The sequence below is a fragment of the Phycodurus eques genome, chromosome 4 (assembly GCF_024500275.1).
Source record: "Phycodurus eques isolate BA_2022a chromosome 4, UOR_Pequ_1.1, whole genome shotgun sequence".
Lineage (NCBI taxonomy): Eukaryota > Metazoa > Chordata > Actinopteri > Syngnathiformes > Syngnathidae > Phycodurus > Phycodurus eques.
The window spans coordinates 23,585,295-23,605,586 of NC_084528.1; the positions used below are offsets into that span (position 1 = coordinate 23,585,295).

Sequence of the window (20,292 nt, forward strand, 5' to 3'; positions counted from 1 at the left end):
CACACTGGTCAAAGGTTACATTTCCCCCGAAGTGGAATAAGTGGGAAAGGTCCCGACATTGAATGGGGACAGATGACAGTATGATCCGAGCTCCTTTGTAACCCTGAATCTGACAGAACTGTATCTAATTAAGCGGCCTAAAAGTCCACCGCCCAACGTGGGGGTCGAACCCACGACCCTGAGATTAAGAGTCTCATGCTCTACCGACTGAGCTAGCCGGGCTTGCTGCTTGTGGCTGTGTGAAAGACGGGGCATTATCATCAATAGGTGATTCTGTTCCGAGAGCTTTTAGAGGGGATAGCAGAAGATCAGAACAGGTGTGAAGTTGATATGTCTGTCACAGTCTGTTCTTCTCCCCTGTTTGTGTGCAAGGTACTGACATTGACTGGGGGGGAATCATAGCACTTTTCCCATTTTAAGATGCCCGAAAAGGAGGCCACCCAACCTGGGGCTAAAAACCACCACAGTGAGATTAAAAATTTTATGCTCTCTCGACAGAGCTTGAGGTCTTGTTCTCAATGGATCTTTCCACACACTGGTCAAAGGTTACATTTCCCCCGAAGTGGAATAAGTGGGAAAGGTCCCGACATTGAATGGGGACAGATGACAGTATGATCCGAGCTCCTTTGTAACCCTGAATCTGACAGAACTGTATCTAATTAAGCGGCCTAAAAGTCCACCGCCCAACGTGGGGGTCGAACCCACGACCCTGAGATTAAGAGTCTCATGCTCTACCGACTGAGCTAGCCAGGCTTGCTGCTAGTGGCTGTGTGAAAGACGGGGCATTATCATCAATAGGTGATTCTGTTCCGAGAGCTTTTAGAGGGGATAGCAGAAGATCAGAACAGGTGTGAAGTTGAAATGTCTGTCACAGCCTGTTCTTCTCCCCTGTTTGTGTGCAAGGTACTGACATTGACTGGGGGGGAATCATAGCACTTTTCCCATTTTAAGATGCCCGAAAAGGAGGCCACCCAACCTGGGGCTAAAAACCACCACAGTGAGATTAAAAATTGTATGCTCTCTCGACAGAGCTTGAGGTCTTGTTCTCCATGGATCTTTCCACACACTGGTCAAAGGTTACATTTCCCCCGAAGTGGAATAAGTAGGGAAAGGTCCCGACATTGAATGGGGACAGATGACAGTATGATCCGAGCTCCTTTGTAACCCTGAATCTGACAGAACTGTATCTAATTAAGCGGCCTAAAAGTCCACCGCCCAACGTGGGGGTCGAACCCACGACCCTGAGATTAAGAGTCTCATGCTCTACCGACTGAGCTAGCCGGGCTTGCTGCTTGTGGCTGTGTTAAAGACTGGGCATGATCATCAATAGGTGATTCTGTTCCGAGAGCTTTTAGAGGGGATAGCAGAAGATCAGAACAGGTGTGAAGTTGATATGTCTGTCACAGCCTGTTCTTCTCCCCTGTTTGTGTGCAAGGTACTGACATTGACTGGGGGGGAATCATAGCACTTTTCCCATTTTAAGATGCCCGAAAAGGAGGCCACCCAACCTGGGGCTAAAAACCACCACAGTGAGATTAAAAATTTTATGCTCTCTCGACAGAGCTTGAGGTCTTGTTCTCAATGGATCTTTCCACACACTGGTCAAAGGTTACATTTCCCCCGAAGTGGAATAAGTGGGAAAGGTCCCGACATTGAATGGGGACAGATGACAGTATGATCCGAGCTCCTTTGTAACCCTGAATCTGACAGAACTGTATCTAATTAAGCGGCCTAAAAGTCCACCGCCCAACGTGGGGGTCGAACCCACGACCCTGAGATTAAGAGTCTCATGCTCTACCGACTGAGCTAGCCGGGCTTGCTGCTTGTGGCTGTGTGAAAGACTGGGCATGATCATCAATAGGTGATTCTGTTCCGAGAGCTTTTAGAGGGGATAGCAGAAGATCAGAACAGGTGTGAAGTTGATATGTCTGTCACAGCCTGTTCTTCTCCCCTGTTTGTGTGCAAGGTACTGACATTGACTGGGGGGGAATCATAGCACTTTTCCCATTTTAAGATACCCTAAAAGGAGGCCACCCAACCTGGGGCTAAAAACCACCACAGTGAGATTAAAAATGTTATGCTCTCTCGACAGAGCTTGAGGTCTTGTTCTCAATGGATCTTTCCACACACTGGTCAAAGGTTACATTTCCCCCGAAGTGGAATAAGTGGGAAAGGTCCCGACATTGAATGGGGACAGATGACAGTATGATCCGAGCTCCTTTGTAACCCTGAATCTGACAGAACTGTATCTAATTAAGCGGCCTAAAAGTCCACCGCCCAACGTGGGGGTCGAACCCACGACCCTGAGATTAAGAGTCTCATGCTCTACCGACTGAGCTAGCCGGGCTTGCTGCTTGTGGACTGTGTGAAAGACGGGCATTATCATCAATAGGTGATTCTGTTCCGAGAGCTTTTAGAGGGGATAGCAGAAGATCAGAACAGGTGTGAAGTTGATATGTCTGTCACAGCCTGTTCTTCTCCCCTGTTTGTGTGCAAGGTACTGACATTGACTGGGGGGGAATCATAGCACTTTTCCCATTTTAAGATGCCCGAAAAGGAGGCCACCCAACCTGGGGCTAAAAACCACCACAGTGAGATTAAAAATTTTATGCTCTCTCGACAGAGCTTGAGGTCTTGTTCTCAATTGGATCTTTCCACACACTGGTCAAAGGTTACATTTCCCCCGAAGTGGAATAAGTGGGAAAGGTCCCGACATTGAATGGGGACAGATGACAGTATGATCCGAGCTCCTTTGTAACCCTGAATCTGACAGAACTGTATCTAATTAAGCGGCCTAAAAGTCCACCGCCCAACGTGGGGGTCGAACCCACGACCCTGAGATTAAGAGTCTCATGCTCTACCGACTGAGCTAGCCGGGCTTGCTGCTTGCGACTGTGTGAAAGACTGGGCATGATCATCAATAGGTGATTCTGTTCCGAGAGCTTTTAGAGGGGAATAGCAGAAGATCAGAACAGGTGTGAAGTTGATATGTCTGTCACAGCCTGTTCTTCTCCTCTGTTTGTGTGGAAGGTACTGACATATACTGGGGGGGAATCATTGCACTTTTCCCATTTTAAGATGCCCGAAAAGGAGGCCACCCAACCTGGGGCTAAAAACCACCACAGTGAGATTAAAAATGTTATGCTCTCTCGACAGAGCTTGAGGTCTTGTTCTCAATGGATCTTTCCACACACTGGTCAAAGGTTACATTTCCCCCGAAGTGGAATAAGTGGGAAAGGTCCCGACATTGAATGGGGACAGATGACAGTATGATCCGAGCTCCTTTGTAACCCTGAATCTGACAGAACTGTATCTAATTAAGCGGCCTAAAAGTCCACCGCCCAACGTGGGGGTCGAACCCACGACCCTGAGATTAAGAGTCTCATGCTCTACCGACTGAGCTAGCCGGGCTTGCTGCTTGTGGCTGTGTGAAAGACTGGGCATGATCATCAATAGGTGATTCTGTTCCGAGAGCTTTTAGAGGGGATAGCAGAAGATCAGAACAGGTGTGAAGTTGATATGTCTGTCACAGCCTGTTCTTCTCCCCTGTTTGTGTGCAAGGTACTGACATTGACTGGGGGGGAATCATAGCACTTTTCCCATTTTAAGATGCCCGAAAAGGAGGCCACCCAACCTGGGGCTAAAAACCACCACAGTGAGATTAAAAATTTTATGCTCTCTCGACAGAGCTTGAGGTCTTGTTCTCAATGGATCTTTCCACACACTGGTCAAAGGTTACATTTCCCCCGAAGTGGAATAAGTGGGAAAGGTCCCGACATTGAATGGGGACAGATGACAGTATGATCCGAGCTCCTTTGTAACCCTGAATCTGACAGAACTGTATCTAATTAAGCGGCCTAAAAGTCCACCGCCCAACGTGGGGGTCGAACCCACGACCCTGAGATTAAGAGTCTCATGCTCTACCGACTGAGCTAGCCGGGCTTGCTGCTTGTGGCTGTGTGAAAGACTGGGCATGATCATCAATAGGTGATTCTGTTCCGAGAGCTTTTAGAGGGGATAGCAGAAGATCAGAACAGGTGTGAAGTTGATATGTCTGTCACAGCCTGTTCTTCTCCCCTGTTTGTGTGCAAGGTACTGACATTGACTGGGGGGGAATCATAGCACTTTTCCCATTTTAAGATGCCCGAAAAGGAGGCCACCCAACCTGGGGCTAAAAACCACCACAGTGAGATTAAAAATTTTATGCTCTCTCGACAGAGCTTGAGGTCTTGTTCTAAATGGATCTTTCCACACACTGGTCAAAGGTTACATTTCCCCCGAAGTGGAATAAGTGGGAAAGGTCCCGACATTGAATGGGGACAGATGACAGTATGATCCGAGCTCCTTTGTCACCCTGAATCTGACAGAACTGTATCTAATTAAGCGGCCTAAAAGTCCACCGCCCAACGTGGGGGTCGAACCCACAACCCTGAGATTAAGAGTCTCATGCTCTACCGACTGAGCTAGCCGGGCTTGCTGCTTGCGGCTGTGTGAAAGACTGGGCATGATCATCAATAGGTGATTCTGTTCCGAGAGCTTTTAGAGGGAATAGCAGAAGATCAGAACAGGTGTGAAGTTGATATGTCTGTCACAGCCTGTTCTTCTCCCTGTTTGTGTGGAAGGTACTGACATATGACTGGGGGGGAATCATTAGCACTTTTCCCATTTTAAGATGCCCTAAAAGGAGCCACCCAACCTGGGGCTAAAAACCACCACAGTGAGATTAAAAGTTGTATGCTCTCTCGACAGAGCTTGAGATCTTGTTCTCAATGGATCTTTCCACACACTGGTCAAAGGTTACATTTCCCCCGAAGTGGAATAAGTGGGAAAGGTCCCGACATTGAATGGGGACAGATGACAGTATGATCCGAGCTCCTTTGTAACCCTGAATCTGACAGAACTGTATCTAATTAAGCGGCCTAAAAGTCCACCGCCCAACGTGGGGGTCGAACCCACGACCCTGAGATTAAGAGTCTCATGCTCTACCGACTGAGCTAGCCGGGCTTGCTGCTTGTGGCTGTGTGAAAGACTGGGCATGATCATCAATAGGTGATTCTGTTCCGAGAGCTTTTAGAGGGGATAGCAGAAGATCAGAACAGGTGTGAAGTTGATATGTCTGTCACAGCCTGTTCTTCTCCCCTGTTTGTGTGCAAGGTACTGACATTGACTGGGGGGGAATCATAGCACTTTTCCCATTTTAAGATGCCCGAAAAGGAGGCCACCCAACCTGGGGCTAAAAACCACCACAGTGAGATTAAAAATTTTATGCTCTCTCGACAGAGCTTGAGGTCTTGTTCTAAATGGATCTTTCCACACACTGGTCAAAGGTTACATTTCCCCCGAAGTGGAATAAGTGGGAAAGGTCCCGACATTGAATGGGGACAGATGACAGTATGATCCGAGCTCCTTTGTAACCCTGAATCTGACAGAACTGTATCTAATTAAGCGGCCTAAAAGTCCACCGCCCAACATGGGGGTCGAACCCACGACCCTGAGATTAAGAGTCTCATGCTCTACCGACTGAGCTAGCCGGGTTTGCTGCTTGTGGCTGTGTGAAAGACTGGGCATGATCATCAATAGGTGATTCTGTTCCGAGAGCTTTTAGAGGGGATAGCAGAAGATCAGAACAGGTGTGAAGTTGATATGTCTGTCACAGTCTGTTCTTCTCCCCTGTTTGTGTGCAAGGTACTGACATTGACTGGGGGGGAATCGTAGCACTTTTCCCATTTTAAGATACCCTAAAAGGAGGCCACCCAACCTGGGGCTAAAAACCACCACAGTGAGATTAAAAGTTTTATGCTCTCTCGACAGAGTTTGAGGTCTTGTTCTCAATGGATCTTTCCACACACTGGTCAAAGGTTACATTTCCCCCGAAGTGGAATAAGTGGGAAAGGTCCCGACATTGAATGGGGACAGATGACAGGATGATCCGAGCTCCTTTGTAAACCTGAATCTGACAGAACTGTATCTAATTAAGCTGCCTAAAAGTCCACCGCCCAACGTGGGGGTCGAACCCACGACCCTGAGATTAAGAGTCTCATGCTCTACCGACTGAGCTAGCCAGGGCTTGCTGCTTGCGGTTGTGTTAAAGACTGGGCATGATCATCAATAGGTGATTCTGTTCCGAGAGCTTTTAGAGGGGATAGCAGAAGATCAGAACAGGTGTGAAGTTGATAATGTCTGTCACAGCCTGTTCTTCTCCCCTGTTTGTGTGCAAGGTACTGACATTGACTGGGGGGGAATCATAGCACTTTTCCCATTTTAAGATATCCTAAAAAGAGGCCACCCAACCTGGGGCTAAAAACCACCACAGTGAGATTAAAAATTTTATGCTCTCTCGACAGAGCTTGAGGTCTTGTTCTCAATGGATCTTTCCACACACTGGTCAAAGGTTACATTTCCCCCGAAGTGGAATAAGTGGGAAAGGTCCCGACATTGAATGGGGACAGATGACAGTATGATCCGAGCTCCTTTGTAACCCTGAATCTGACAGAACTGTATCTAATTAAGCGGCCTAAAAGTCCACCGCCCAACGTGGGGGTCGAACCCACGACCCTGAGATTAAGAGTCTCATGCTCTACCGACTGAGCTAGCCGGGCTTGCTGCTTGTGACTGTGTTAAAGACGGGCATTATCATCAATAGGTGATTCTGTTCCGAGAGCTTTTAGAGGGGATAGCAGAAGATCAGAACAGGTGTGAAGTTGATATGTCTGTCACAGCCTGTTCTTCTCCCCATGTTGTGTGCAAGGTACTGACATTGACTGGGGGGGAATCATAGCACTTTTCCCATTTTAAGATGCCCGAAAAGGAGGCCACCCAACCTGGGGCTAAAAACCACCACAGTGAGATTAAAAATTTTATGCTCTCTCGACAGAGCTTGAGGTCTTGTTCTCAATGGATCTTTCCACACACTGGTCAAAGGTTACATTTCCCCCGAAGTGGAATAAGTGGGAAAGGTCCCGACATTGAATGGGGACAGATGACAGTATGATCCGAGCTCCTTTGTCACCCTGAATCTGACAGAACTGTATCTAATTAAGCGGCCTAAAAGTCCACCGCCCAACGTGGGGGTCGAACCCACGACCCTGAGATTAAGAGTCTCATGCTCTACCGACTGAGCTAGCCGGGCTTGCTGCTTGCTGGCTGTGTGAAAGACTGGGCATGATCATCAATAGGTGATTCTGTTCCGAGAGCTTTTAGAGGGGAATAGCAGAAGATCAGAACAGGTGTGAAGTTGATATGTCTGTCACAGCCTGTTCTTCTCCTCTGTTTGTGTGGAAGGTACTGACATATACTGGGGGGGAATCATTAGCACTTTTCCCATTTTAAGATGCCCTAAAAGGAGCCACCCAACCTGGGGCTAAAAACCACCACAGTGAGATTAAAAAGTTTTATGCTCTCTCGACAGAGCTTGAGGATCTTGTTCTCAATGGATCTTTCCACACACTGGTGCAAAGGTTACATTTCCCCCGAAGTGGAATAAGTGGGAAAGGTCCCGACATTGAATGGGGACAGATGACAGTATGATCCGAGCTCCTTTGTAACCCTGAATCTGACAGAACTGTATCTAATTAAGCGGCCTAAAAGTCCACCGCCCAACGTGGGGGTCGAACCCACGACCCTGAGATTAAGAGTCTCATGCTCTACCGACTGAGCTAGCCGGGCTTGCTGCTTGTGGCTGTGTGAAAGACTGGGCATGATCATCAATAGGTGATTCTGTTCCGAGAGCTTTTAGAGGGGATAGCAGAAGATCAGAACAGGTGTGAAGTTGATATGTCTGTCACAGCCTGTTCTTCTCCCCTGTTTGTGTGCAAGGTACTGACATTGACTGGGGGGGAATCATAGCACTTTTCCCATTTTAAGATGCCCGAAAAGGAGGCCACCCAACCTGGGGCTAAAAACCACCACAGTGAGATTAAAAATTTTATGCTCTCTCGACAGAGCTTGAGGTCTTGTTCTAAATGGATCTTTCCACACACTGGTCAAAGGTTACATTTCCCCCGAAGTGGAATAAGTGGGAAAGGTCCCGACATTGAATGGGGACAGATGACAGTATGATCCGAGCTCCTTTGTAACCCTGAATCTGACAGAACTGTATCTAATTAAGCGGCCTAAAAGTCCACCGCCCAACATGGGGGTCGAACCCACGACCCTGAGATTAAGAGTCTCATGCTCTACCGACTGAGCTAGCCGGGCTTTGCTGCTTGTGGCTGTGTGAAAGACTGGGCATGATCATCAATAGGTGATTCTGTTCCGAGAGCTTTTAGAGGGGATAGCAGAAGATCAGAACAGGTGTGAAGTTGATATGTCTGTCACAGTCTGTTCTTCTCCCCTGTTTGTGTGCAAGGTACTGACATTGACTGGGGGGGAATCGTAGCACTTTTCCCATTTTAAGATACCCTAAAAGGAGGCCACCCAACCTGGGGCTAAAAACCACCACAGTGAGATTAAAAGTTTTATGCTCTCTCGACAGAGTTTGAGGTCTTGTTCTCAATGGATCTTTCCACACACTGGTCAAAGGTTACATTTCCCCCGAAGTGGAATAAGTGGGAAAGGTCCCGACATTGAATGGGGACAGATGACAGTATGATCCGAGCTCCTTTGTAAACCTGAATCTGACAGAACTGTATCTAATTAAGCTGCCTAAAAGTCCACCGCCCAACGTGGGGGTCGAACCCACGACCCTGAGATTAAGAGTCTCATGCTCTACCGACTGAGCTAGCCAGGCTTGCTGCTTGCGGTTGTGTTAAAGACTGGGCATGATCATCAATAGGTGATTCTGTTCCGAGAGCTTTTAGAGGGGATAGCAGAAGATCAGAACAGGTGTGAAGTTGAAATGTCTGTCACAGCCTGTTCTTCTCCCCTGTTTGTGTGCAAGGTACTGACATTGACTGGGGGGGAATCATAGCACTTTTCCCATTTTAAGATATCCTAAAAAAAGGCCACCCAACCTGGGGCTAAAAACCACCACAGTGAGATTAAAAATTTTATGCTCTCTCGACAGAGCTTGAGGTCTTGTTCTCAATGGATCTTTCCACACACTGGTCAAAGGTTACATTTCCCCCGAAGTGGAATAAGTGGGAAAGGTCCCGACATTGAATGGGGACAGATGACAGTATGATCCGAGCTCCTTTGTAACCCTGAATCTGACAGAACTGTATCTAATTAAGCGGCCTAAAAGTCCACCGCCCAACGTGGGGGTCGAACCCACGACCCTGAGATTAAGAGTCTCATGCTCTACCGACTGAGCTAGCCAGGCTTGCTGCTTGTGACTGTGTTAAAGACGGGCCATTATCATCAATAGGTGATTCTGTTCCGAGAGCTTTTAGAGGGGATAGCAGAAGATCAGAACAGGTGTGAAGTTGATATGTCTGTCACAGCCTGTTCTTCTCCCCAATTTGTGTGCAAGGTACTGACATTGACTGGGGGGGAATCATAGCACTTTTCCCATTTTAAGATGCCCGAAAAGGAGGCCACCCAACCTGGGGCTAAAAACCACCACAGTGAGATTAAAAATTTTATGCTCTCTCGACAGAGCTTGAGGTCTTGTTCTCATTGGATCTTTCCACACACTGGTCAAAGGTTACATTTCCCCCGAAGTGGAATAAGTAGGAAAGGTCCCGACATTGAATGGGGACAGATGACAGTATGATCCGAGCTCCTTTGTAAACCTGAATCTGACAGAACTGTATCTAATTAAGCAGCCTAAAAGTCCACCGCCCAACGTGGGGGTCGAACCCACGACCCTGAGATTAAGAGTCTCATGCTCTACCGACTGAGCTAGCCGGGCTTGCTGCTTGTGGCTGTGTGAAAGACTGGGCATGATCATCAATAGGTGATTCTGTTCCGAGAGCTTTTAGAGGGGATAGCAGAAGATCAGAACAGGTGTGAAGTTGATATGTCTGTCACAGCCTGTTCTTCTCCCCTGTTTGTGTGCAAGGTACTGACATTGACTGGGGGGGAATCATAGCACTTTTCCCATTTTAAGATGCCCGAAAAGGAGGCCACCCAACCTGGGGCTAAAAACCACCACAGTGAGATTAAAAATTTTATGCTCTCTCGACAGAGCTTGAGGTCTTGTTCTCAATGGATCTTTCCACACACTGGTCAAAGGTTACATTTCCCCCGAAGTGGAATAAGTGGGAAAGGTCCCGACATTGAATGGGGACAGATGACAGTATGATCCGAGCTCCTTTGTAACCCTGAATCTGACAGAACTGTATCTAATTAAGCGGCCTAAAAGTCCACCGCCCAACGTGGGGGTCGAACCCACGACCCTGAGATTAAGAGTCTCATGCTCTACCGACTGAGCTAGCCGGGCTTGCTGCTTGTGACTGTGTTAAAGACGGGCCATTATCATCAATAGGTGATTCTGTTCCGAGAGCTTTTAGAGGGGATAGCAGAAGATCAGAACAGGTGTGAAGTTGATATGTCTGTCACAGCCTGTTCTTCTCCCCTGTTTGTGTGCAAGGTACTGACATTGACTGGGGGGGAATCATAGCACTTTTCCCATTTTAAGATGCCCGAAAAGGAGGCCACCCAACCTGGGGCTAAAAACCACCACAGTGAGATTAAAAATTTTATGCTCTCTCGACAGAGCTTGAGGTCTTGTTCTCATGGATCTTTCCACACACTGGTCAAAGGTTACATTTCCCCCGAAGTGGAATAAGTGGGAAAGGTCCCGACATTGAATGGGGACAGATGACAGTATGATCCGAGCTCCTTTGTAACCCTGAATCTGACAGAACTGTATCTAATTAAGCGGCCTAAAAGTCCACCGCCCAACGTGGGGGTCGAACCCACGACCCTGAGATTAAGAGTCTCATGCTCTACCGACTGAGCTAGCCGGGCTTGCTGCTAGTGACTGTGTTAAAGACTGGGCCATTATCATCAATAGGTGATTCTGTTCCGAGAGCTTTTAGAGGGATAGCAGAAGATCAGAACAGGTGTGAAGTTGATATGTCTGTCACAGCCTGTTCTTCTCCTCTGTTTGTGTGGCAAGGTACTGACATATGACTGGGGGGGAATCATTAGCACTTTTCCCATTTTAAGATGCCCGAAAAGGAGGCCACCCAACCTGGGGCTAAAAACCACCACAGTGAGATTAAAAATGTTATGCTCTCTCGACAGAGCTTGAGGTCTTGTTCTCATTGGATCTTTCCACACACTGGTCAAAGGTTACATTTCCCCCGAAGTGGAATAAGTGGAAAGGTCCCGACATTGAATGGGGACAGATGACAGTATGATCCGAGCTCCTTTGTAACCCTGAATCTGACAGAACTGTATCTAATTAAGCGGCCTAAAAGTCCACCGCCCAACGTGGGGGTCGAACCCACGACCCTGAGATTAAGAGTCTCATGCTCTACCGACTGAGCTAGCCGGGCTTGCTGCTTGCGACTTGTGTGAAAGACTGGGCATGATCATCAATAGGTGATTCTGTTCCGAGAGCTTTTAGAGGGAATAGCAGAAGATCAGAACAGGTGTGAAGTTGATATGTCTGTCACAGTCTGTTCTTCTCCTCTGTTTGTGTGGAAGGTACTGACATATACTGGGGGGGAATCATAGCACTTTTCCCATTTTAAGATGCCCTAAAAGGAGGCCACCCAACCTGGGGCTAAAAACCACCACAGTGAGATTAAAAATTTTATGCTCTCTCGACAGAGCTTGAGGTCTTGTTCTCAATGGATCTTTCCACACACTGGTCAAAGGTTACATTTCCCCCGAAGTGGAATAAGTGGGAAAGGTCCCGACATTGAATGGGGACAGATGACAGTATGATCCGAGCTCCTTTGTAACCCTGAATCTGACAGAACTGTTATCTAATTAAGCGGCCTAAAAGTCCACCGCCCAACGTGGGGGTCGAACCCACGACCCTGAGATTAAGAGTCTCATGCTCTACCGACTGAGCTAGCCGGGCTTGCTGCTTGTGGCTCTGTGTTAAAGACTGGGCCATTATCATCAATAGGTGATTCTGTTCCGAGAGCTTTTAGAGGGGAATAGCAGAAGATCAGAACAGGTGTGAAGTTGATATGTCTGTCACAGCCTGTTCTTCTCCTCTGTTTGTGTGGCAAGGTACTGACATATGACTGGGGGGGAATCATAGCACTTTTCCCATTTTAAGATGCCCGAAAAGGAGGCCACCCAACCTGGGGCTAAAAACCACCACAGTGAGATTAAAAATTTTATGCTCTCTCGACAGAGCTTGAGATCTTGTTCTCAATGGATCTTTCCACACACTGGTCAAAGGTTACATTTCCCCCGAAGTGGAATAAGTGGGAAAGGTCCCGACATTGAATGGGGACAGATGACAGGATGATCCGAGCTCCTTTGTAAACCTGAATCTGACAGAACTGTATCTAATTAAGCGGCCTAAAAGTCCACCGCCCAACGTGGGGGTCGACCCCACGACCCTGAGATTAAGAGTCTCATGCTCTACCGACTGAGCTAGCCGGGCTTGCTGCTTGTGGCTGTGTGAAAGACTGGGCATGATCATCAACAGGTGATTCTGTTCCGAGCGCTTTTAGAGGGAATAGCAGAAGATCAGAACAGGTGTGAAGTTGATATGTCTGTCACAGCCTGTTCTTCTCCTCTGTTTGTGTGGAAGGTACTGACATATACTGGGGGGGAATCATTGCACTTTTCCCATTTTAAGATGCCCTAAAAGGAGGCCACCCAACCTGGGGCTAAAAACCACCACAGTGAGATTAAAAGTTTTATGCTCTCTCGACAGAGCTTGAGATCTTGTTCTCAATGGATCTCTCCACACACTGGTCAAAGGTTACATTTCCCCCGAAGTGGAATAAGTGGGAAAGGTCCCGACATCGAATGGGGACAGATGACAGTCTGATCCAAGCTCCTTTGTAACCCTGAATCTGACAGACCTGTATCTAATTAAGCGGCCTAAAAGTCCACCGCCCAACGTGGGGGTCGAACCCACGACCCTGAGATTAAGAGTCTCATGCTCTACCGACTGAGCTAGCCGGGCTTGCTGCTTGTGGCTCTGTGAAAGACTGGGCATGATCATCAATAGGTGATTCTGTTCCGAGAGCTTTTAGAGGGGATAGCAGAAGATCAGAACAGGTGTGAAGTTGATATGTCTGTCACAGCCTGTTCTTCTCCCCTGTTTGTGTGCAAGGTACTGACATTGACTGGGGGGGAATCATAGCACTTTTCCCATTTTAAGATGCCCGAAAAGGAGGCCACCCAACCTGGGGCTAAAAACCACCACAGTGAGATTAAAAATTGTATGCTCTCTCGACAGAGCTTGAGGTCTTGTTCTCCATGGATCTTTCCACACACTGGTCAAAGGTTACATTTCCCCCGAAGTGGAATAAGTGGGAAAGGTCCCGACATTGAATGGGGACAGATGACAGTGTGATCCGAGCTCCTTTGTAACCCTGAATCTGACAGAACTGGATCTAATTAAGCGGCCTAAAAGTCCACCGCCTAACGTGGGGGTCGAACCCACGACCCTGAGATTAAGAGTCTCATGCTCTACCGACTGAGCTAGCCAGGTTTGCTGCTCATGGAGGTGTGACATGACGAGGCATGATCATCAATAGGTCATTCTCGAGCTTTTATAGGTGATAGCAGAAGATCACAACAGGTGTGAAGCTGAAATATGTGTCACAGCCTGTTCTTCTCCTCTGTTTGTGTGCAAGGTAATGACATTGACTGGGGGGAATCATGGCACTTTTCCCATCTTTAGATGCTCTCAAAGAAAGCCACCCAATGCGGTGCTCAAACTCACCACTGTGAGATTAAGTCTTTTGCTCGACCAACAGAGGTCAAGGGATTGTTCTCAATGTATCTTTCCACCTTCTTGTCAAAGGTTACATTTCCCCCTAAATGGATGAGGTACCGACATTAAATGGGGGTAGATGACGGTATGATGCGACCTCCTCCATAAACCTGTATGTGACAGACCTGTAGCTAATTAAGTGTCCTAAAAGTCTATCACCAACGTGTGGGTCGAACGCACGACCCTGAGATTAAGAATCTCATGCTCTACCGACTGAGCTAGCCAGGCTTGCCATTTCCAAAACTTTAATTGGTCTTCAAATTTCGTTATTCTAGGTGCTCGAGTAAAATCCGGGGCATGATCACCAATTGGTCATTCTCCTCCTGTTTCAAGACAGCTTTCATGGGGGATAGTAGAAGACCAGAACAGGTGTTAAGTTGAAATGTCTGTCACAGCCTGTTCTTCTCCTCTGTTTGTGTGGAAGGTACTGACATTGACAACTCAGCTTTGCTCCCGCTGCCTTTTTAAAAACATTGTTTTCGCGTGCATGCATGCTCCTGTATGTTTTAAGCTAGCGTATGTTTTACCATGCCTGCGCCCAATCATACGGTGCGCCTTATGTTTGTGTTAAATACAAAAATAGACCCCGTAACTGAGAGTGCACCTTTTGACAGTATACGCTGCGTCCTATGGTCGTAAAAATATGGTAATTATCCATAAAAAAACAATCGCTTAAAAATCTGCAAAATAGCGTTTCCATGAACAATAAACCGCGACATAGTGGTGAAACACAGTATTTTATAATTTATGACATTTTAGCTGGACATTGTGTTACAGCAGCACATAAAAAAAGAAATACATTATATATTTTTTTACAAGACACAATGTAATCTGATAGGCTCGACAAGACTTTTGTGCAACTTTTGACGATTTATCGTCAGCCGGAGGAAAACCTCTGAATGCCAGTGTGTTAAACACAATAGCTAACATGTTACAGATGTGTGTGTGTGTGTGTGTGTGTGTGTGTGTGTGTGTGTGTGTGTGTGTGTGTGTGTGTGTGTGTGTGTGTGTGTGTGTGTGTGTGTGTGTGTGTGTGTGTGTGTGTGCAGGGCAGAGAGTCTGTTAGATTTATGGCACGTGGGATAAAACAGTTCTAAGTTAGATAAATAAGTAATATACTCTGGATGTGTCTCGCCCACTCTTGCTCTCTGCAGGACACACTGCTGTCTTTGTTCCCACTGAGCAAACATACACACACACGCACTTCATACGATGTTTCTCTGAAATAATACGCCGCATATTCTTCGGGCCACACGTGTGCGTGCTAAGCGCTTGCATCCTTTCACACGAGCGCTGCGCAAACAAGCTTAAAGCAACTACTCATAAATAAGCGTCGCTGCCAAAGTGTCAATGCTGCCAGTGTGTTTTGTGCCCCGGCCGGCGTGTTCTTGTGTTCTGGCCTGCTGCGTCCTATCAGGATTAGCCTGGAATGTATGCACTTCCTCTTGCCATCTGACCATCCTCCGTCCCGCTGCCGCGTCAGCGTGTGCTCTTAGCCAAACCTCCTGTACACACTCGAGTGTATGTTTCATTTTAACTGACGTTTAAAGAGTACACATGCCGTGGATATGTTCCGGACCCACCCACAATAGGCAAAAATTTGCAATATAGAGAGACCTTGTAATAAACATTTTTTGGGTTTTCCCCCTCCCATACATTTTTTTAAACATGTAAAGACCCTGTAAATAGAATTCAGAGATTTGTTTCTAAATACATTAGACATGTTTGAAGATCATCCTTGAAAACATGTGTGAAGACTAGGGCTGGTCATCATTTGAATTTGAATGATTCCAGTTCTGATTCCATCCATTTCCATTTTCAAGATCGCTTATCCTGGTTAGGGTCACGGGACGCTGGAGCCTATCCCAGCTGATTTCGGGCTGAAAGGCAGACTACACATTGAACTGGTCGCCAGTCAGTCGCAGGGCACATATAGACACAGACAACCATTCGCATTCACTTTCACTTTCACTTTCACACCGTCACTGAGTGGGAACTGAACCCACGCTGCCTGCACCAAAGTCAGGTGAGTGTACCACTACACCATCAGTGACTTGTTCTGATCCCGTTTCAAACGATTCTCAATTCTGATTCTTTGAGGGCACAGCGTCAAAAAAGTTTGCTTTAAATAAGGGGTGTCCAGAGTAAGTCACTGATGGTGTCGTGGTACACTCGCCTGACTTTGGTGCGGGCGGCGTGGGATCAGTTCCCACTCAGTGACGGTGTGAATGTGAGTGCGAAGGGTTGTCCGTGTCTATATGTACCCTGTGACTGACTGGCGACCAGTTCAGGGTGTAGTCTGCCTTTCGCCCGAAGTCAGCTGGGATAGGCTCCAGCGCCCCGCGACCCTAACCAGGATAAGCGGTGTTGACGATGGATGGATGGATGGTGTCCAGAGTACATTAATTGTTTTTGCGGTCCACAGACAAGACTGCAATGAACATTTGACACAGCCCATGGTGTTTGCCAACATTGTACTTCAGTACCTACTTTTTACACTGGGTGGCTTGGCAGAAGAAGCGAATCAGAAGTTGGGTTACATCTCTCACTTGTTTTCAGCTAGTCACATCATTTGATAGTGCCACTGGCCACCTACAAAAGATGGATTGGTTTATTTTGTTAAAAAAATTAAAGATAGTCACTGATGGTGTAGTGGTACAATTGCCTGACTTTGGTGTGGGCAGCGTGGGTTCCGTTCCCTATCAGTGATGGTGGCGAATGTGAGTGTGAATGTTTGTCTGTGTCTATATGTGCCCTGCGACTGACTGTTGACCAGTTCAGGGTGTAATGCTCAAGTGCCCCGTGACCCTAACCAGGATAAGATGGGTTGAGAATGCATTCATGGATGTTGCAAATTAAATATATCAATGTGGCCCTTAATTGCCATAGGTTTTTCTGTATTGGGCCCTTGGAAGAAAACGTTTGAGCATCCATGGTTTGAATGAAGAAGCTACCCAGTTATTTGTGGATTAAATCATCTGAACATCTCCATCCATCCATTATCTGAGCCGCTTATCCTCATAAGGGTCGCGGGAGCGCTGGAGCCTATCCCAGCTATCATCGGGCAGGAGGCGGGGTACACCCTGAACTGGTTGCCAGACAATCACAGGGTACATATAAACAAACAGCCATTCGCACTCACACCTACGGACAATTTAGAGTCTTCAATTAACCTACCATACATGATGTGGGAGGAAACCGGAGTGCCCGGAAAAAACCCATGCAGGTACGGGGAGAACATGCAAACTCCACATAGGCAGGGCTGGGGATTGAACACCGGTCCTCAGAAATCTGAGGCAGATGCTCTAACCAGTCACCCACTGTGCCACCGCTACCAATAGTCCTCCAAGAGAAAAACAACATCCTTATTACAGACTTGGATTAAGTAATTTCAGTATTAAACTGCTCGAACCAGTCATCCACCGTGCCGCCCTGAACATCTCTATGAATTGTAATTCTATTGACTTTATTAACTTTAATGTGAATCGCTTATTTTTAACCAGTATTAATATCAAAGCTATGAACTTGAAGTTGTTTAATTATTAATTTTCTTTTCACCGAAGTTTCAGTTAAACTTTCACAAGAGAGCTTTATCTTTGAAAACCTCATGAAAATTAATTTACAGTACACAAGAGTCTAATGCTACCGGTACTTAAAATATGTTACTGAGCTCCCACTGACGGACTAACCTGGTAGACAAAAGTAGAACGAGTTAGAAACACAGTCCAGAATAGCAGGACATAAACACAAAAACAGTTCTTGTTTTTATTTGATTGCTTTTCAGGCAGTGTGTGAGAGCATGTAGACAAGAGTGTCTCCTGCGCTCGCTTTGGATAGAAAATACATATTCTAATGTTAGCTGGTTATTTGCATTTATGTAGACCCACTGTTTTCCGCTGGTGTGGCCGCTTTAGAGCGCCTCGTTGTCGGCCTTGAGTGCGCGGATGTCAAGCAGAGATAGGCAGAAGGGGGGGGAGTCTGACTTGAAAGCCAGCGTGTGGACCAGGGCTTCGGGTTGGCTTGGAGAGCGCCTTGACGTTGACCGTGACTGCGCACACATCACCGAGAGAAAGGCGAAAGTGAGGGACGGGAAGGGAAAGAAAAGGTCGACTTGACAGCCACCATGGGGACTGGCGTGGTCACTTTAGTGCACCTCGTTGTCGGCCGTAAGTGCACGCATGTTATGGACAGAAGCCAGAGAAGTGAGGTAAAACATAATCATAATAATCAGACATCACACCTGTTGGGTACGCAGGCACTCCAGACACAACTATGTGGATACAAGACTATAAAAAAATCTGTTTTACATTATACGCCCCCTTTATAGTGCGTATTAGCCGCTGTTAGCTCTTCAACACTATCGTTTTCACACAGACAGCTACTTGGTCGTACTAAATTATGCTTTGAATTGCCCCAGAAAAGAAATTACTTGAGCAAATGTACATCGTGGTGAAGATTTATACTGTGACTAGCAGCCTCATTTTCAACTGTGAAATATGTCCAGTGAGCTTCCATATTTCACTGAAGCAAAGTCAGTGAGTCTCGAATCATCATGGCAGACTTTCCTGATCATTACGAGCATCCCAAGTACATTTTTCATTCTCCACATTAGCAAAATAACACTGCTTTCCTTTCTACAGGGCAGAGAGAGCGAAACGAGTGCTTGTCGTTAATGCACCGGGAGACACGATAAAGAATGCATTCATCTACAGCTCACATACACACACATGCACACACATACACACACACAAGTGTGTTGTGGTGGTCCTATTTAAGCACAGTTGCTCTCCCATGACCACCTCCTGTACCTGGAGACCTCTCCGTCTCGGACCCCCTCTGCGCTTCCGTGTTTGTGTGTCTCTGCCTCGCCGTCTCGACCCAATCGGACCGTGTGAGTAAAGAACATGTCAGTGAAAACACACCAGTAGGCTGTGTCAATACCGGGCATGTCAGTAAATAACAGTAAAGAATAAGACAGGAAAAAATAAGTCAGTAAAAACCGGAAGAACATATTTGGGGCTTTTCCACCAACCAGCCCAGGACTCAAAGTTCCTGGTAACAGGGGTTCCTGGTAGCAAAAGGTTCCTGTGGACCATGTGGTTTGTGTTTCCATTGCACTAATAACAAACCGCGGCACAGTGTCCGACTGGTTAGAGCGTCTACCTCACAGTTCTGAGGACTGGGTTTCAATCCCCGGCCCCGCCTGTGTGGAGTTTGCATGTTCTCCCTGTGCCTGTGTGGGTTTTCCCCGGGCACGCTGTTTACCTCCCACATCCCAAAAACATGCATGGTAGGTTAATTGATGTTTCTAAATTGCCCCTAGGTGTGAATGGTTGTTTGTTTATGTGTGCCCTGCGATTGGCTGGCAACCAGTTCAGGGTGTACCCTGCCTCCTGCCCGATGATAGCTGGGATAGGCTCCAGCCCTCCCGCGACCCTTTTGAGGAGAAGCGGCTCAGAAAATGGATGGATGGATGGATGGATGGATAATAACAAACCCAATGCCAATGAAGTTGGGACGTTGTGTTAAACATAATGAAAAACAGAATACAATGATTTGCAAATCATGTTCAACCTATATTTAATTAAATACACTACAAATATATTTAATGTTCAAACTTATAAACTTTATTTTTTTTTAGCAAATAATCATTAACTTAGAATGTTATGGCTGCAACACATAAAAAAAAGCTGGGGCAGGGTTAAAGTTGAGGAATGTTCATCAAACACCTGTTTGAAGTTCGAAGTTTAAGGACAATGTTCCTCAATGTACAATTGCAAAGAATTTAGGGATTTCATCATCTACGGTCCATAATATAATCAAAAGGTTCAGAGTGCATGTAAGCAGCAAGGCCAAAAACTAACATTGAATGCCCGTGACCTTCAATCCCTCAGGCGGCACTGCATCAAAAACTGACATCAATGGCTCAGGAACACTTCAGAAAACCAATGTCCGACGAGTCCACATTTCAAATTGTTTTTGGAAATTGTGGACGCCGTGTCCTCTGGGCTAGAGGAAAAGAACCATCCGGACTGTTATGGACGCAAAGTTAAAAAGCCAGCATCTGTGATGGTATGGGGCTGTGTTAGTGCCAATGGCGTGGATAACGTGCACATCTGTGAAGGCACCATTAATGCTGAAAGGTACATACAGGTTTTGAGAAACATAAGCTGCCATCCAAGCAAAGTCTTTTTCATGGACGCCCCTGCTTAGTTCAGCAAGACAATGCCAAACCACGTTCTGCACGTGTTACAACAGCGTGGCTTCATAGTAAAAGAGTGCGGGTGCTAGACTGGCCTGCCTGCAGTCCACACCTGTCTCCCATTGAAAATGTGTGCCGCATTATGAAGCGTAAAATACGCCAACGGAGACCCCGGACTGTTGAACAGCTGGAGCTGTACATCAAGCAAGAATGGGAAAGAATTCCACCTACAAAGCTTCAACAATTAGTGTCCTCAGTTCCCAAACGTTTATTGAATGTTGTTAAAAGA

At 46.8% G+C, this 20,292-nt stretch overlaps 23 non-coding genes across 23 annotated transcripts; all 23 read right to left on the minus strand.

The window, feature by feature from the left end:
- Positions 1–149: 149 nt before the first annotated feature.
- trnak-cuu (transfer RNA lysine (anticodon CUU)) lies at positions 150–222 on the minus strand. Its single transcript has one exon. It is a non-coding gene; the product is annotated as a tRNA-Lys (tRNA).
- Positions 223–680: 458 nt separating this feature from the next.
- On the minus strand, positions 681–753 carry trnak-cuu (transfer RNA lysine (anticodon CUU)). The gene has a single exon. It is a non-coding gene; the product is annotated as a tRNA-Lys (tRNA).
- Positions 754–1,212: 459 nt separating this feature from the next.
- trnak-cuu (transfer RNA lysine (anticodon CUU)) lies at positions 1,213–1,285 on the minus strand. Its single transcript has one exon. It is a non-coding gene; the product is annotated as a tRNA-Lys (tRNA).
- A 458-nt stretch (positions 1,286–1,743) lies between these two features.
- trnak-cuu (transfer RNA lysine (anticodon CUU)) lies at positions 1,744–1,816 on the minus strand. The gene has a single exon. It is a non-coding gene; the product is annotated as a tRNA-Lys (tRNA).
- Positions 1,817–2,274: 458 nt separating this feature from the next.
- On the minus strand, positions 2,275–2,347 carry trnak-cuu (transfer RNA lysine (anticodon CUU)). Its single transcript has one exon. It is a non-coding gene; the product is annotated as a tRNA-Lys (tRNA).
- Positions 2,348–2,806: 459 nt separating this feature from the next.
- Positions 2,807–2,879, minus strand: trnak-cuu (transfer RNA lysine (anticodon CUU)). The gene has a single exon. It is a non-coding gene; the product is annotated as a tRNA-Lys (tRNA).
- Positions 2,880–3,338: 459 nt separating this feature from the next.
- trnak-cuu (transfer RNA lysine (anticodon CUU)) lies at positions 3,339–3,411 on the minus strand. The gene has a single exon. It is a non-coding gene; the product is annotated as a tRNA-Lys (tRNA).
- A 458-nt stretch (positions 3,412–3,869) lies between these two features.
- On the minus strand, positions 3,870–3,942 carry trnak-cuu (transfer RNA lysine (anticodon CUU)). The gene has a single exon. It is a non-coding gene; the product is annotated as a tRNA-Lys (tRNA).
- Positions 3,943–4,400: 458 nt separating this feature from the next.
- Positions 4,401–4,473, minus strand: trnak-cuu (transfer RNA lysine (anticodon CUU)). Its single transcript has one exon. It is a non-coding gene; the product is annotated as a tRNA-Lys (tRNA).
- A 458-nt stretch (positions 4,474–4,931) lies between these two features.
- trnak-cuu (transfer RNA lysine (anticodon CUU)) lies at positions 4,932–5,004 on the minus strand. Its single transcript has one exon. It is a non-coding gene; the product is annotated as a tRNA-Lys (tRNA).
- A 989-nt stretch (positions 5,005–5,993) lies between these two features.
- trnak-cuu (transfer RNA lysine (anticodon CUU)) lies at positions 5,994–6,067 on the minus strand. Its single transcript has one exon. It is a non-coding gene; the product is annotated as a tRNA-Lys (tRNA).
- Positions 6,068–6,526: 459 nt separating this feature from the next.
- trnak-cuu (transfer RNA lysine (anticodon CUU)) lies at positions 6,527–6,599 on the minus strand. Its single transcript has one exon. It is a non-coding gene; the product is annotated as a tRNA-Lys (tRNA).
- Positions 6,600–7,056: 457 nt separating this feature from the next.
- On the minus strand, positions 7,057–7,129 carry trnak-cuu (transfer RNA lysine (anticodon CUU)). The gene has a single exon. It is a non-coding gene; the product is annotated as a tRNA-Lys (tRNA).
- A 463-nt stretch (positions 7,130–7,592) lies between these two features.
- On the minus strand, positions 7,593–7,665 carry trnak-cuu (transfer RNA lysine (anticodon CUU)). The gene has a single exon. It is a non-coding gene; the product is annotated as a tRNA-Lys (tRNA).
- A 458-nt stretch (positions 7,666–8,123) lies between these two features.
- On the minus strand, positions 8,124–8,196 carry trnak-cuu (transfer RNA lysine (anticodon CUU)). The gene has a single exon. It is a non-coding gene; the product is annotated as a tRNA-Lys (tRNA).
- A 459-nt stretch (positions 8,197–8,655) lies between these two features.
- trnak-cuu (transfer RNA lysine (anticodon CUU)) lies at positions 8,656–8,728 on the minus strand. The gene has a single exon. It is a non-coding gene; the product is annotated as a tRNA-Lys (tRNA).
- A 458-nt stretch (positions 8,729–9,186) lies between these two features.
- Positions 9,187–9,259, minus strand: trnak-cuu (transfer RNA lysine (anticodon CUU)). Its single transcript has one exon. It is a non-coding gene; the product is annotated as a tRNA-Lys (tRNA).
- Positions 9,260–9,717: 458 nt separating this feature from the next.
- trnak-cuu (transfer RNA lysine (anticodon CUU)) lies at positions 9,718–9,790 on the minus strand. Its single transcript has one exon. It is a non-coding gene; the product is annotated as a tRNA-Lys (tRNA).
- A 458-nt stretch (positions 9,791–10,248) lies between these two features.
- Positions 10,249–10,321, minus strand: trnak-cuu (transfer RNA lysine (anticodon CUU)). Its single transcript has one exon. It is a non-coding gene; the product is annotated as a tRNA-Lys (tRNA).
- Positions 10,322–10,778: 457 nt separating this feature from the next.
- On the minus strand, positions 10,779–10,851 carry trnak-cuu (transfer RNA lysine (anticodon CUU)). The gene has a single exon. It is a non-coding gene; the product is annotated as a tRNA-Lys (tRNA).
- Positions 10,852–11,311: 460 nt separating this feature from the next.
- On the minus strand, positions 11,312–11,384 carry trnak-cuu (transfer RNA lysine (anticodon CUU)). Its single transcript has one exon. It is a non-coding gene; the product is annotated as a tRNA-Lys (tRNA).
- Positions 11,385–11,844: 460 nt separating this feature from the next.
- On the minus strand, positions 11,845–11,917 carry trnak-cuu (transfer RNA lysine (anticodon CUU)). The gene has a single exon. It is a non-coding gene; the product is annotated as a tRNA-Lys (tRNA).
- Positions 11,918–12,912: 995 nt separating this feature from the next.
- On the minus strand, positions 12,913–12,985 carry trnak-cuu (transfer RNA lysine (anticodon CUU)). The gene has a single exon. It is a non-coding gene; the product is annotated as a tRNA-Lys (tRNA).
- Between the last annotated feature and the right edge of the window lie 7,307 nt (positions 12,986–20,292).